Below are 15,308 nucleotides of genomic sequence, written 5' to 3' on the forward strand. Positions count from 1 at the left end.
AATGAAGACTGGACTGGACTGGACTAACTAGCTTTGAGCGCAAACCACTTTAAATTTACATTTCACATAGGCATTTAGCTGACATTTTCATCCAGAACAAAGAATGAACAAGGCAGGAAGGAGTTCAGTTCAGTGTATTTGCTCTGGGCACTTCAGCTGACACTCTGTCCGTCCAGGGGATTGACAAGAGCAGGGGATTGACAACAACAAATCAGTCCTCCCACCCATCTATCCCCAAATCTGTGTGAAGACCTCCGCTAGTGAGCCTGATGATGTGTGTCATTTGTGTCCAATGATTCAATTACTCCCATTCATGGACGGGAAATAAGGTATTTCATGTCTGAGGTGCTGGAGGAGGGTTGCAATGAAGGGAAGAATCATCTGGTTGATTATCCTTAGTCTATTTCTCACATGTAGCCTTCATAAATGGTAATACAAGTATGCACACGCACATACATACACGCATGCATGCGTGAGCATACACACACACGGTCACGTGGTTCACACACACACACACACACACACACACACACACACACACACACACACACACACACACACACACACACACACACACACACACACACACACACACACACACACACACACACACACACACACACACACACACAGTTCCCGGAAGACAGGCCGGTAGGCAATTCCAGCAGTAGAATGATCATCCTGAGGGCATGGTAAATAGTCACTGGTTGCACCGCAGTCCCTATCCAGAGCCTTTTATTCTACTGTCATTCACATAATAGATGGATTCTTTATTTGTCCTTGCAAAAATTCACATAGATCACACAATACATGCCTGAGCAAGACAGAATTGTCTTATAAAATAATCAATCAATTATACACGTGTCATTCACTTATACAGTCTTTGTCTCAGGTTTGCTACTGTCTCAGTATAAATGCATAAAACATGGATTTCCTTTCTTTCTCCCAGCAATTTAGTCATTATGCCAATTCCCTCCATGTGTATAGTGCCCGTCACTGCCAACTCCTAATACTGGTCTGGGGAGGGTGTAGAGCTGTAGACAACCAACATGTCTCCTTTGATACAGCTGCTAATTTTCACCTGAAGTTTCACCTGGAAGGCATAAGGTATATGGAGGAACACGCTAACTCTCCCAGCTGAAAAGGCACCCTGACAGGCAGCCATAACCCATAACTTAGTGATTAGAGAGGCCATCTGGTAAGCAGAAAGTAACTGCTTTGCCTCCCGACCCCGGTCTATGTGTTGAAGTGTCCCTCAGCAAGACATTAAACCCCTAACAGCCCCCTGAACACTCATCGTGAGTCATGACCACCTGAGCAGCCATCAGCTGGGTGAAGCTGAATGTATTTCCCTTAGTGCAGGATTGACAAAGGTCTCCCTTTCCTTACAATACTTATAGGAGTCACTATAGTGCGGCGTCAGAGAGCGCCCTCCCCCACTGGCTTCCCACCTGTGAGCACAGCCATTTGTGTATGTTGGAGCCCCCGGGCCAAGCCCACCATGGAGGAATCGAAAACCAGTCTCCATGTTGGTGAGCAGGTACTGTTTTGCAGAGTGCAGACTTTATTTTTTTGTAATCACAAAAAACTCGCTTCAAGATAAGTTCTGTCTCTGGAACAACATGTACTACCTTAGGTGGCCTAGGATCAAATCCCACCTTGGTATTTTATCCTCCGGCTATGCCATACCTATGCTGTCTCTCTCGATCAGTTCTCCTACTGTCTGTTGCAATAAAAAATATATAAAATAATTGTGGAAAAACATTGAATCACCCACATACATTCCCTTAAACAAAACAAACCCATACTCTGTAATGACAGCTTTGTGTACAGTATAGCAGCAACTGAGTGCACCAGTGGACCAGCGAGCTGTGGAGCACATTGAAGTTCAAGTACGACACATGACCTCTGTTACATGTCACCTCCTCTGTCTCTCCGACCTGTCCTGTATATCGAGCAGGACTTAATAAATGATAAAAAATAATTCTGATAATTACAAAATCTATGACTAAGAATGTATCTAACAATCATTACTGCTGGTGTTGATATATTTTGTTCGCTCCAGAGCTAGTAGATGGCTTAATAACAGCATTCCAAATGAAAATACGTTTATCCTTCACAAATGTCAAACCGCTGTCATTGCCACGCAGACGCTACAACAGTCACGGTAGTGTGACAGGCAATCGGCCCCATAGGCATATCACACGTCAGAGCAAACGCACACACACACGCACACGCACACACACACACACACACACACACACACACACACACACACACACACACACACACACCTGTAAACATATATGCCGTGGTGGTGTGTCTACTACTGTCACCTCCCCTCATCGCGTTCGTATATATGTCCTCCTGCTCCCCTCCCTCCCTCCCTGCAGAAACCTCCCAAGTGTTGTGTGGCCTGCCCATGACAGTAATTGAGGGAAGCTGGCCGGAACAGTGCGAAGATGGGAAGGAGGAGGCGGGAGGAGGGAGGGAAGGATAGGAGGAGAGAACGATGAGGAAGGGAGGGTGGAAACCATTCATCTGAGACCCATGGCTGTGGAATGGCATATTACAGGTCTAATGTGTAATTAGATAGATAGGGAATAAGGTCAGTGTGCTCTGGGGAGATGGCCGTCAGCACAGTGCCATCTAGTGGCTGAGGCAGGCCAACCAGGCCCCGAGACTTCAGGTCTGTGGACAGTCAATGGGCACTGCCTGGGCTTGGCAGGGACAGAGGCTATATCTCCCAGCCCTGTGAGGCAGGGCCCACTGGTGGGACATAGGGATATTGCAAGAGGGCCCCCAAATAAGTGGCAAACACTAAGATTTTAATGATAATTACTATTTTGTGATACTGATAAATAGGAACTTAAAGTAGCCTACACTACAGATTGGTTCCATCAATCCAAGCCAGAAACAATCGATTGATTGACCATTCAAATCAACAGTCTCTGACTAAGCACACAGCCCACCCATCACTTAACGATGGAGTGCCATGATTTTTTTCCACCCTAAAACATGATCATCAGGTATTATTATTATTATATAAGGAGGAAGAATCTTTTCCAAAAAGTATTTGTTAAAATGTCGTTTTTATGTGGACACCCCCAGCAGTTCATTAAATATGCCTGGTTTGCCTGGTGGGTGGTCACCTGAACTGAAGCCACACCCACAGCTGTTGTTGTATATAAAGGGGGAGGGGTTAGGAGAGGGGATGATAGTGATGTCACTATATCACTGTTTTTTTCATTGGCACGTTTGACTGTCAAGGTTTCAGCCTCCCGGAAGAAACCCTAAATACAAAGGGAAGACATCATTGCACATAATAACTGGCTGGACTATAGAGATTGAGATCAAAATCGTGGCATGTTGATTGATCTGCCATCATTGTGCATTGTCTGCAAAGTGGAATTACTGATGCGTTTGGATTTCACCAACCTTGCAAATTGTGGCTTTCACATGATGTTAGTAGGGGAGCCTATCACTTTCCGTGATTTTGGAATGTTAATTTTTGGAGACAGGTATATCTTGATTCTTGGGGTTACCAGAATGCCAAAAAAACATGTCTCCAATTTTTTATGTCAGGTTTAGCATGTTTAATTAGCATAATTAGCTAATAAATTGTCAAAAACGGAAATGGCAATAACTTTGCTTCTAGGTAACTTATAAAGGTGATCTAAGAGTCTGAGTCCATGTTTGTGATGTCCAGAAATGCATCTGTTACCATTGTGAAGTCATACAAGCTTTCCTAATTAGCATAATTCCCATAAATTATGCAAAAACGAGGTGAACATCAGCAAATTGTTGCATGTTTTACTTTTAGTCAACTTTGAAAGCTTCTCACAGACTCCATGTGTATGTTTACAACTCCAGGAATAATTATCATCCTATGAATAAATCATGCAACCTTTTGTCTATGTAATAATTATGTAATAATCACACCAAAACCAGAAATAGCTATATTTCGTTGCTTTAAGTTAATTAATAAATGTGATCTTACAGACAGTAAATCTGTTTGCATGTCTAGAAAATATTCTCTTTCCATAACTAGGATATGCAACCTTTCCATTATTAGCTTTATATATATATATATATATATATATATATATATATATATATCCCTCATAAAATAAAGAACAATATGAGAAATGGTCACAGAATTATCACATGATTTTTATTCTAATATTTACAGAAAGTTTTGAAAACACATTTAATTGAAGGGTCTTCGTCATCGTCAATCCCCAACAGATGTGCCTTGTTTACATTACCACACACCTCTAATCATCGGCCCTACACATGCACATCTCAGAGCAGTTCAAATTTTGAGATCGACAAGAACAATGTGATATGCACTGTGATCAGTTTATCAGTTTATCAGTTGGGTAATGGTGGCTGGGCCGTGGGTATCCCGTGTTGTGACTGGCACCAGTTGATCTCCCTCAGCCTCCCATCCATTTTTAGTTTCTGGTGGCATCTGTGGGTTAGGTACGTGGTCCTGATCCCATACCATTGCCTGATAATATGCATGGGTAATGGCTTGATTTAATGCTGCTTGTGTAGGTGGCAGCTTCTCGGCTTCTAATTGTTTCTTTGTGAATAACCTCCACCTGAGCTCATCAACATCCACAGGATTTGTACCGGGCTCGTACAGCTGGCAAACAAATGCTTCAATCTTTTTTGACAGTTGTACCCTTCCAGCTAAGAGTGTAACTGTCATAGATGGAATGGCATTGGTACAGGCAATGGGAAAGCCACCATGGATCAAGACATGTTCCCAGTAAGATGACCACTCCATACCCACACTGGACAGGAAGACCAAAGAACATAGTGAGATCCATGTAGTATTTGACCGACGCCAGGGTGGAAAGCCCCGGGCCCCTACCACTTATCATGTGGAAGACAACACACCGATAGGGAAGTGTCAGAAAAACAGTTCTTGTCAGGTATCAGCACCAAAGATGAGCTGACTGTCTTATCTTGCTAAGAAAGCCCTCCAACACTTCCAGGTGAAACCCAATGTTTTTATAATCACGTCAAGGCAGGCTGTCCACTCAAACTCTATCGATGTAAAACATCTCCACAGCGTACAGGAAGAGGCTGACACAAGGATAATCCTGCACAGCCTGGATGCTGTCCGAAGAGGGGCAACACAGCTCTACATTGAGTCCCCTGACACTGATGTCTTTGTTCTTACAATACGACGGTACCATCAGCTGTGCAAGGACATCTATTTCATCACCGGTGTGGGGAACAAAAAACGTATCATCGCTGGAGCCAGTAGTGCAGGCACTGGGTAAAACGAGGACTTCAGCCTTACCAGGGTTCCATGCCGTCTCTGGAGCTGATCAGACAGCTCCAGGGAATTTAACCTGTTGGCCAGGTCTAAACAGGTGTCCTGTGGAGGTGGTATCTGCAGTAGCTACTGTATATACTATGTGCTACAAAAAGGCTCAGTTCTGACGCAGCACGTACCTAACCCACAGATGCCACCAGCAACTGAATATGGATGGGAGGCTGAGGGAGCTCAACTGGGGATACCCACGGGATACCCACGGCCCAGCCACCATTACCCAACTGATCAAATGTGTCTGCAATAAATCACAGTGCATATCACATTGTTCTTGTCGATCTAAAATTTGAACTGCTCTGAGATGTGCATGTGTGGGGCAGATGATTAGAGGTGTGTGGTAAGCAAGGCACATCTGTTGGGGATTGACGATGACGACGAAGATGGAGACCCTTCAATTTTCAAAACTTTCTGTAAATATTAGAATAAACAATCTGATAATTCTGTGACCATTTCCCATATTGTTCTTTCTTGCGACTGCAGGTCGCCTTTAGGAAATTATGGACGGGCCTGCCCCAAAGTTATTAGTTCTCAACAGGCCCGAAAATTAAATTAGATCTCTATATGGAGCTGACCTGTTCTGACATTCCATATGTTGATCTGACCTCATCAAACCCTGTACACTCAAGACACGCTCCATATATGGCCAGTTCAGAATACATTCCATATGTTGATCTGACCCCCCATGCCAAAGCACCAGCACTCGCCCAGCAGTCTGTCATGACCCAGGCAGATATGTTGATCTGACCCCCCATTCCAAAGCACCAGCACTCGCCCAGCCCTTTAGTGCGAGGTCGCTTCTAATATTTTCTAGACATGCAAACAGACTTACACTGTCTGTAAGATCATGCGTATTAATTAACTTAAAGCAAAGAAATACAGCTATTTCTGGTTTTGGTGTGATTATTACATAATTATTACATAGACAAAAGGTTGCATGATTTATTCATAGGATGATAATTATTCCTGGAGTTGTAAACATACACTTGAAGTCTGTGAGAAGCTTTCAAAGTTGACTAAAAGTAAAACATGCAGCAATTTGCAGATTTTTGCACAATGTATGGCAATTATGCTAATTAGGATAGGTTGTATGACTTCACAATGGTAACAGATGAATATCTGGACATCACAAACATGGACTCAGACTCTTAGATCACCTTTATAAGTTACCTAGAAGCAAAGTTATTGCCATTTCCGTTTTTGACAATTTATTAGCTAATTATGCTAATTAAACATGCTAAACCTGACATAAAAAATTGGAGACATGTTTTTTTGGCATTCTGGTAACCCCAAGAATCAAGATATACCTGTCTCCAAAAATTAACATTCCAAAATCACGGGCATCAAAATTTGATTGATAGGCTCCCCTACTATGTGTCAAGTTTCCCTGGATGTCGCAGTGTTACAGCGAGAATGCTTCAATAGACAATTGGATCCTGTGTTGTGAATGAACTCAGATAGTGGACATTTAGGTCTGACAAATGAGGGAGAGGGGCCGGCACGAAGGAGAGTGTGTGCTCTTCACATGTGTGAGAGAGACAGAACACGTTTATTACACAGTAAAGAGTTAGCTAAATAATGCTTTATCTGACTATATGTGATATTGGACACAGCAAGAAGAAAAACACTGTATTAAACTATAATATCAGTTCAACCCAGTTCATATAGTGGTTGCCAAACATTTTAGTTCAAGACCCAAAGGACCCAAACTAGTGAAAATAGCAGATCTAACAGCTCGCAGACCTGCTATTTTCACAACTTCTTAAACATTTGTTTTCTGATTTTGGAATTTCTTGAATTATTTTTATTTCATTCATGAAATAATGAAATAAATTTTTTTTTTGTGTGGAAATCTTAAATGCCTATGGTAAAAAATATTTTAAAACAACAAAAAACAAAAAATAAAGGGTTATTCACTCGTGACGTGACCCATGGAAATGGATCCATGTCCCACGACCCACGTGATATAGCACAATACACGCTGTGCCTGTTCCCACAACAGGACTTTCCAGTGAGACTGCATCTCTGTTGGTCTGTAATCTGTATAATGCTGCCGGCTAAAATATGTTAAATATGTGCATGTGCTAAAGTCCAGTTCCAAATGAGAGACATTCAGCCCTCCTTACTTTCATATCTCCTTCCCATCCTGATTCCTGACAACCAGTGGTGGCAGTAGTACTAAGATTTTGTTTTTTTACTAAAGTAAAAGTAGCAATATCACAATGTAGAAATAGTCCTAAATTCAAAACATTTTCTGTGCCAAAGTAAAACTCATTATGAATGTCCTATTTCACAATTTTTTTGAAAAGCTTTCAAAATATGTCAAAAGGTGAAACAAATAGTAAAATCAAGGAACTGAGCTTGTAGATCTGCTATTTTTGAATAGGTGAAGGTGAATAGGTTCATGTAGGTTTCGTGATAATGATCTAAACATCTGAAATGTACTGTACTTGTAGCTAAAGTTTAAAGTATTGAAAAATTGACAGTGGTCATTTTTTAACTAGTGTAGCCCCGGCCGGGAGGCGAAACCCCGGGACCTCGTATCAACAAGCTGCATAGGCTACGTTGCAATGGACTAAAGAGCCATGGCCTGATAGGCAAGTTGTAACACAGCCACCTATAGCCTACACTAGTAACTACTCCTTAAGTACAGTATTTGAATAAATGTAAGATATGACTTACTTACTTTGTTACTTTCCACCAGTGCTGACAATAGGTGTTTCTGGCCCAGACCTCTTGGAGACAGTCATAGTCCAGTCACATGACAGGAAGTTCCCTGAAGACAGGCCGGTAGGCAATTCCAGCAGTAGAATTATCATCCTGAGGGCATGGTAAATAGTCACTGGTTGCACTGCAGTCCCCACGTAATCGCCCTGTGTAATCGCGCGTGCGTGTGTGTGTACGTGTGTGTAAGTGTGTGTACGTGTGTGTGTGTGTGTGTGTGTGTGTGTGTGTGTGTGTGTGTGTGTGTGTGTGCGCGCGCACACATGCGTGCATGTGTGGGCATGCTGGTAATTATTTAATCAAAGAGCCATGGTGTGTTTGTCATCATGTGCATGTGGGAAGGTTTGTTTTTCAAAGAATATCACCGCTGTGAAGATAAAGTTTGTAATTAGCGATTTGTATCTTACCATGAACAAAGGTAACGGAAAAAGTGTACAGTATTTATTACTGACAAATTGAGGTTACAGAAACTGAATATAAATGTCAATATATAGGGAAAGCATATCCAGACAGTGGCCTTGTGGTTAGAGTAGTGTCCACCCTGAAACTGGGAGGTCGGGGTTCGATCCCCGGCCGGGTCATACCAAAGACTGTAAAATGTGACCCAATGCCTCCCTGCTTGGCACTCAGCATCAAAGGGTTGGATTGGGGGGGTCAAATCAACTAATCAAATGATTCCCGAGCGCGGCACAGATGCAGCTCACCGCTCCTTGGCTGCGGCTCACTGCTCCAAGAGATGGGTCAAATGCGGAGAATAAATTTCACTGCGGTAACGTGTGTGACAAATCGTACGACTTTGACTTTGATAACTTCAGGGTGGCGAAGGCAAAAACAACAAACATAACTCCACCCTAACTGAAGAGGCAGCACTACAGCAAGCAAAACTAAAATTACAGTCTACACTCCCTAACATAAACATGTTCAAAAATGAATTGAAATTAAATGGCAGCATACCCCTACCAGCTTCCCTTGTATTTACTTTAAACATTCAGTATTAAAGTTACCTTAATAAGCACTCAGCATATATAAGGCAAGCATGGCACAGCCTACAGACTCAGAAAACAGGAATGAAATGATAGCTACAAACCAGGGTTCAGCACATGGAGGTGATGGATGGCAAAAGGGCTGAAGAGGGGCTTTTACGCTGGCTGCTGGCTGATTGCAGAAATGAGGCCCAGGTGTGTCTCCAAACACCAAGCCACTCCTCCAATCTCCACTCCACCATCCAATCACCATATAGTGCACTGAAACAGGGTTACACACTATAGACTAGAGCGTCGCAGTCGACGTCGCAGCCGACGAGCGGCCCGGAAGACAATTTCCAAATAATTTTTCCCATAGACGTTTCATAAGAAAAAGAAAGAAAAAAAGGGCAGGGGACAACAGTTTTGTTGTTGTTTTTCGAATTATTTGTTCAGCCCAAAAAATAGTATGCACGCCGTCGGGGTGCATACTTAGTTTAGACTAGTTATTGGTTAGACATAAGGTTGGTGAGAGGTGCGTTAAGACGACCGGATTAAGGTTGGTGAGGGGTGCGTTAAGACGACCGGATTAAGGTTGGTGAGGGGTGCGTTAAAACGACCGGATTAAGGTTGGTGAGGGGTGCGTTAATGGTTGGGAGAGGGTTAAGGCTCATTCAAAGTCTGGTTTTTCGGTGGTGAGGTGACCACCAAACTACAACATGACGTCACGAGCCGCGGTGAAGAGCAAACCACCGCCCCAGCCCTTCTCTCTGTTTTTACTCACCACCGCTCAAAGTTATTTCAGCTCCGGTGGTCACCTCACCACCGGAGCGGTGGTTGCCTCACCACCGAAAATCCAGACTATGAATGAGCCTTTAAGGTTAGGTTTAGGTGTGCTGCCCTGTGGGAGGTTAGGGTTAGCGTGAGGGTTTGAGATAGGTTGTAGGACTAATGACTGGTCTAACCAATGACTAGTCTAAACTAAGTACTGCACCGGCACGATCCGAGTTGGCTTTGACCGAGGTTTACAGGTCTTTAAATAAATAGTCTACGTCTATGGGAAAAATGAATTGGAAATTGTCTTCCGGGGCGCTCGTCGTCATGAAAGGGGCGGGACTGCGACGCTCTATATGAGGGCCACCTAGGGCCGTAACACTGTCACTGTGTGCATGTTATACGCTTTCATATATGCAAACCTCAGTCTACAGTAATATTGTATTATTTGTTCACTAATACTTCTTTCTTCCATTTAGTGTGGTCTATGCTGTGGACACTCACCTGGCTGCTGTACCTGTCCCAGCTGTACCACATGAGTGATTAGTGTCTAGGCTATAAAGAGGAGCTGTTGCCAGCTCTCAGAACACCATGATGTGATTCAGTGTTGTTGCCAAATATACCATAATTATCCCCTCTGTACGATGTACGATCAATAATTCCAAAAATGCCCAAATGTACGATAATTTCGTAATTTGTATTTGTGTAAGGTCGAGGAAGTTGGAAGTTGCTTCCACGCAGCATGCGTTTTTGTCACATATAGGAGTCTCAAACAAGGTTGTTAATTATTACACTTAATATGCAATTCTTTGTACATTACACGTGCGATTTCTATTTTTTTGGCTGTGTACGATAGTTTTCTTTCAAATAAGATAATTTTAAGCCACCGGCTTGGTAGCCTGGGAAGCATTCCTTTTCGGGTTTATGATCCGGTCGGGAGCGGTCTTACGCCATGTTGTAGTCACTGGTTTGTATAGTCTTCAGGCCGGAACCCTTGCCAGAATAAGAAATACCCAAAATAATTCCCTGCGATCAAGGGCATCATAATTTTAGGGCCGGCCTACCCAATAAAAGCCTTGATGTGGCGTATGAATCTGACCACCTTTCTTCAAGTACTTATTGGAATAGTTTGTTTGGTATATCCATCTTGTATTCCAACTCGTAGCGTCTGGCGAGACTAAAAACAAACAGGGGGGCCCAAAACAAAGCAATGCCGAAAAAGCGGGAACCATCAAACTGGAATAAGAGAGGTTTTACATTTTTGTATTTTTTAAAATCCGGTCTAAACCACGCCTAAGATCGGATCAAACAGCGATTTAGTAACGCAGACCAGTAACACGTCTCAGTTTTGTCAGCTACATTGACTTTTGTTGTTTGCCAAAAGACACCTGATGTGTGATTCTGACTTTAAAATAAAAGTCAATGTACTTTTTGGGCTTTTTTATGCCTTTATTGGTAGTGTATAGTAGGCAGAGCCGCCTAGGACAAATGCGAGGCCCTGTGCAAACATTTTTGTGTTAATTCATTAATCAATGAATTAATGAATATCCATAACGATACAAAAATTACTACATTTCTATCTATAAGGCCTAACCTTATTAGAAAAAATATTAATAGTATATGAAAGCCTTTTCAAATGTTTATAGGTTACTATTGGAATTGCAGGTGCTGCGAAATTACTAATTACCTCATGCCAGTCAGTTACGCAAATATCTATAAAGCCTACTCCACATTGCCCCGACGGTCGGCTGTCGCCAGTCGTGAGCGTGTCGGCAGGAGACTCCCGACGAGAAGCTCCCGTCGCTTGCCGTCCATATTGCCTTATCAACACATCGGAACCCGTTGATGAAGAACCTAACATGTCCGGTCGGTTGCCGATGTCAGGAGCGACCCTATCCATGTTGTACTGATGAGGGGGGTATATTACTCCACCGTAGACCAGGTCTATGAAAACAAATCCAAAAGAAGCAACTTGAGCCCTATTACATCAGCTATTTTTTTTTAAAGAATCATGAAAGCAAGCCCAAATAAGCAACTATACTTTATAGCTTTATAGCCCAAACTATAAAGCAACAGGCAACTATGAATATTAAGCTAAGTTACAACTAGCCCAAAGTTGCTTATAATAAGCAGACCTGGCAACACTGCAAACCAGCGCTTTCTGCAATTTGCATGGGGGAAAATAATGTTTTGTTGGCAGACTGTCTTTGTGCAGATGAAAAATGCTAGTCTGTTGCAAAATGAGAGTTTTAAGTAGTCTTTGACTAGTCTGGACAAGTGTCCTCGGTCTAGAGTCACCTTTAGTCATATCAATTAGCAGAGCGGAGCAGCTTCTCACTCTGCATGCAGCACAATGACCAGCTCTTCTTAAAGTTTACTGTAAACCGTCCATAGGCCTTGCGAGGCTCGTGGCCTCGCAAGGCCTTAAGGCAAAGGCTGCGAGGCGCGAGGCCTGCAAGGCGCAAGGCCAGACCCACAGGAACGTGCCCAGGGAGCCACCCCGCATCCGGAATGGAGATGAAAAAGATACCGTGTGGGGGTCCCCAGGGGGTCCCTCTACTGTACTGTACTGTCACTGTACTGTACCACTCCAAATCATCATATATACAGTTAAGCCAGGCAGGGACAGACCCAGCCAGCCAGCCAGCCAGCCAGAGACACACATAGCTGTCTATAGGAGTGGTGGCACCACTCAAACAATCAAACTTACTTTACAGCTTTCCTAGAAATGTACTCGAGTAACAGTAATAAGTATAAAAATATATCTATACAAAAGTACAGATCCTCAGAATCTGTACTTAAGTACAGTACTCAAGTACATTTACTCAGTTACCGTCCACCTCTGTGTGTGTGTGTCTGTGTGTGTCTGTGTGTGTGTGTGTGTGTGTGTGCTGTGTCCGTCCAGCCATGCATGTACTGTATATAAAATATGTGTGTGTGTGTGTGTGTGTGTGTGTGTGTGTGTGTGTGTGTGTGTGTGTGTGTGTGTGTGTGTGTGTGTGTGTGTGTGTGTGTGCGCACGTCCATCCACGCTTGCACGTTCTCCACTATCGTTCTATTACATGGGCCAGTGACTGCGCCATCTCTCTGGTTTCACCCTTCCACCCTCCCAGACGGCTCATATTGCCCGCAGGGATGCTGTTGGTCTGTGTGCTGCTGCTGTATGTGTATGTGTGTGTATATGTGGTATATGTGTGTGTGTGTGTGTGTGTGTGTGTGTGTGTGTGTGTGAGAGAGAGAGAGAGAGAGAGAGAAGACTGCGCACATTATCTGACTGGGAGCAACACAGACCACCACAACAGCAGTCTCTCTCTCTCTCTCTCTCTCTCTCTGTCTCTCTCTCTGGACAGGATGCCTGTGTGAGGACAGAGGACAAAAGAGTGAGGACGCCAAAAAGTGATAAGAGTGCCCCTCACTTCACACAAGTGTGATTAATTTGTTTTAAACTAAAATGACACAAATTTAACAACACAAATCTATTTTCAGATGGGGGTCTGCTGCCAAATATCCTACATATTATCAATTTGTGTGTGTGTCTGCATGTGTTAATGTGCTAATGAAAACGAATTAACTTCTCATCACTGAGACAGGCTCAGTTTAAGTTCAATACTGCCACCTGGTGGTGACATTTTACACAAGGTGCCCATGTATCACTGATGCCACCACATAATCTAGGCAAGACTGGGTTTTGCTTAAATTATGGTGTCAGTGCCAATTTGACAGAAAATGACAAGTAGCATCAATTTCCATTTTAGGCATTAAAACTGTGCGCTTACCCTAAAGTATCTTAGTGAATGCTGAGATACCTCAGTGAATCCTAGAATAGTTCTACTTCTAGCTCAAGTGCACTTAAACACAGGACATGTTTGATTGATTGATTGAAAATTGTATTAACAGTTTGCAGAATTACAGTACATTTCAAGCACAAACTCAATACAAAGGCTGTTAACTGTGAGTGGACGACCCAATTAAGCATTACACTTGTTTACAACAGGGTCCACCATGTTCAATTCATCAAAACATTAAGAGACGTACAAATAGACACTTCTATATAGACAAAGAACAGTACAGGAATTACTAGGCTTTGCTGTCAGCCCCACAAACCACCAATACAACAGTTGTACATGTAATGACAAGGTGTCTTTGAGCAAAACACTGAACCACTACTGTAGGCCTAACAGCTCCCGGTGAGCAGGTTGTTGCCTTGCATGATTGGCTCAGTGGAAATGCTGACTATTTTATTTATCATATCTCTCCGGTGACAGAGAAACAGGTAAGGTAAGCTATGCTAGTGATAACAGACAATTTAAAATGTAATTAATTTAAGGTCGCCAGTGATGCTATAAACAAATCAAACAATAAAATGCTGTGTTCTTATCAAGCCTTCCAGCATACCAGGGGCAAAGTCAGAACAGTTTGTCACCAATAAAAAAATAAAATGAAATTAACACTGAAAGTTCTACTTTCTGATTGTTTTGTATCACACTTTTATAAGCAATCATCTGCGATAACTCATGATGGCTCACCATCACATGCGTGCTGTGCTATTGTAAATGGTCCAGTCAGTGTGACCTATGTACATCTTGATTTATGGAAGTATGGGTCACATGGCCACCTAGATGCAAGTTCCTTATTATTATTATTGCTGCTGCTACAACAACAAAATCATTTAAATTTAAATAAATCATGTGAATGTAAGTCCTGAAGGAATTTGGGAAAACACTGATGATAAGTGACTAAATTATTGCTGGGAAGAGAAAAACACCATGGCTTTCCAACCAAGTATATAGAAAATAGTAAAAAGAAATTTTGATGATAAGTTCTTTTGAAATACAAACATTGTTCCAGAATCACCTCAGTGCTCTGCACACTGTGATGAATGGCGTGTGTCTGATATTAAAGTGTGTTTTTGAAATGATGACTACAGATAAGACTATTTAACATAAAGCCCCTCATTCATTAACTCTCATCTTCGGCTGCTTCAGAAAAAGTCCGATCTGGCCCAGACCGCTGCACTTATGCTAATGCAGCCAGTTGTGGGTTCGAGTCCCATTCCCGACAACCTTTGCTGTGCGTCTTTCCCCATCTCTCTCTACCCCTTTCCTGTCTATCTTCACTTGAGAAACTATCAATAAAGGCAGAAAAGCCAAAAAAAAAGATTATTTAAGAAAATTGTATATATCTATATTTTTATTTTTATTTATTTTTTATGATCTGTTGCCTGTAAACACCTTCACCACGCAACTGGATTCTGGATATCTTAACCAAGAGACCTCAGATGGTTTGCATGCTGAGCTGAGCCCCCCAGGGCTGTGCATGTGCTCATACTCCTGCTCTGCTAGCTAGACTGCAGTGCCAGAAACATCTCCCACTATACAGCTATAAGTTTGACGTGACACGACAGTACAGTGGGCTGCATCACCAGCAATGAGAGAGGAGTCAGCATACAGGCGGGAAGATCAGCAGCTAACAACCTGGTTCACCAAGAACAGCCTGTTCAA

This window comes from Electrona antarctica, assembly GCF_951216825.1.
Source record: "Electrona antarctica genome assembly, chromosome: 4".
Taxonomy (NCBI): domain Eukaryota; kingdom Metazoa; phylum Chordata; class Actinopteri; order Myctophiformes; family Myctophidae; genus Electrona; species Electrona antarctica.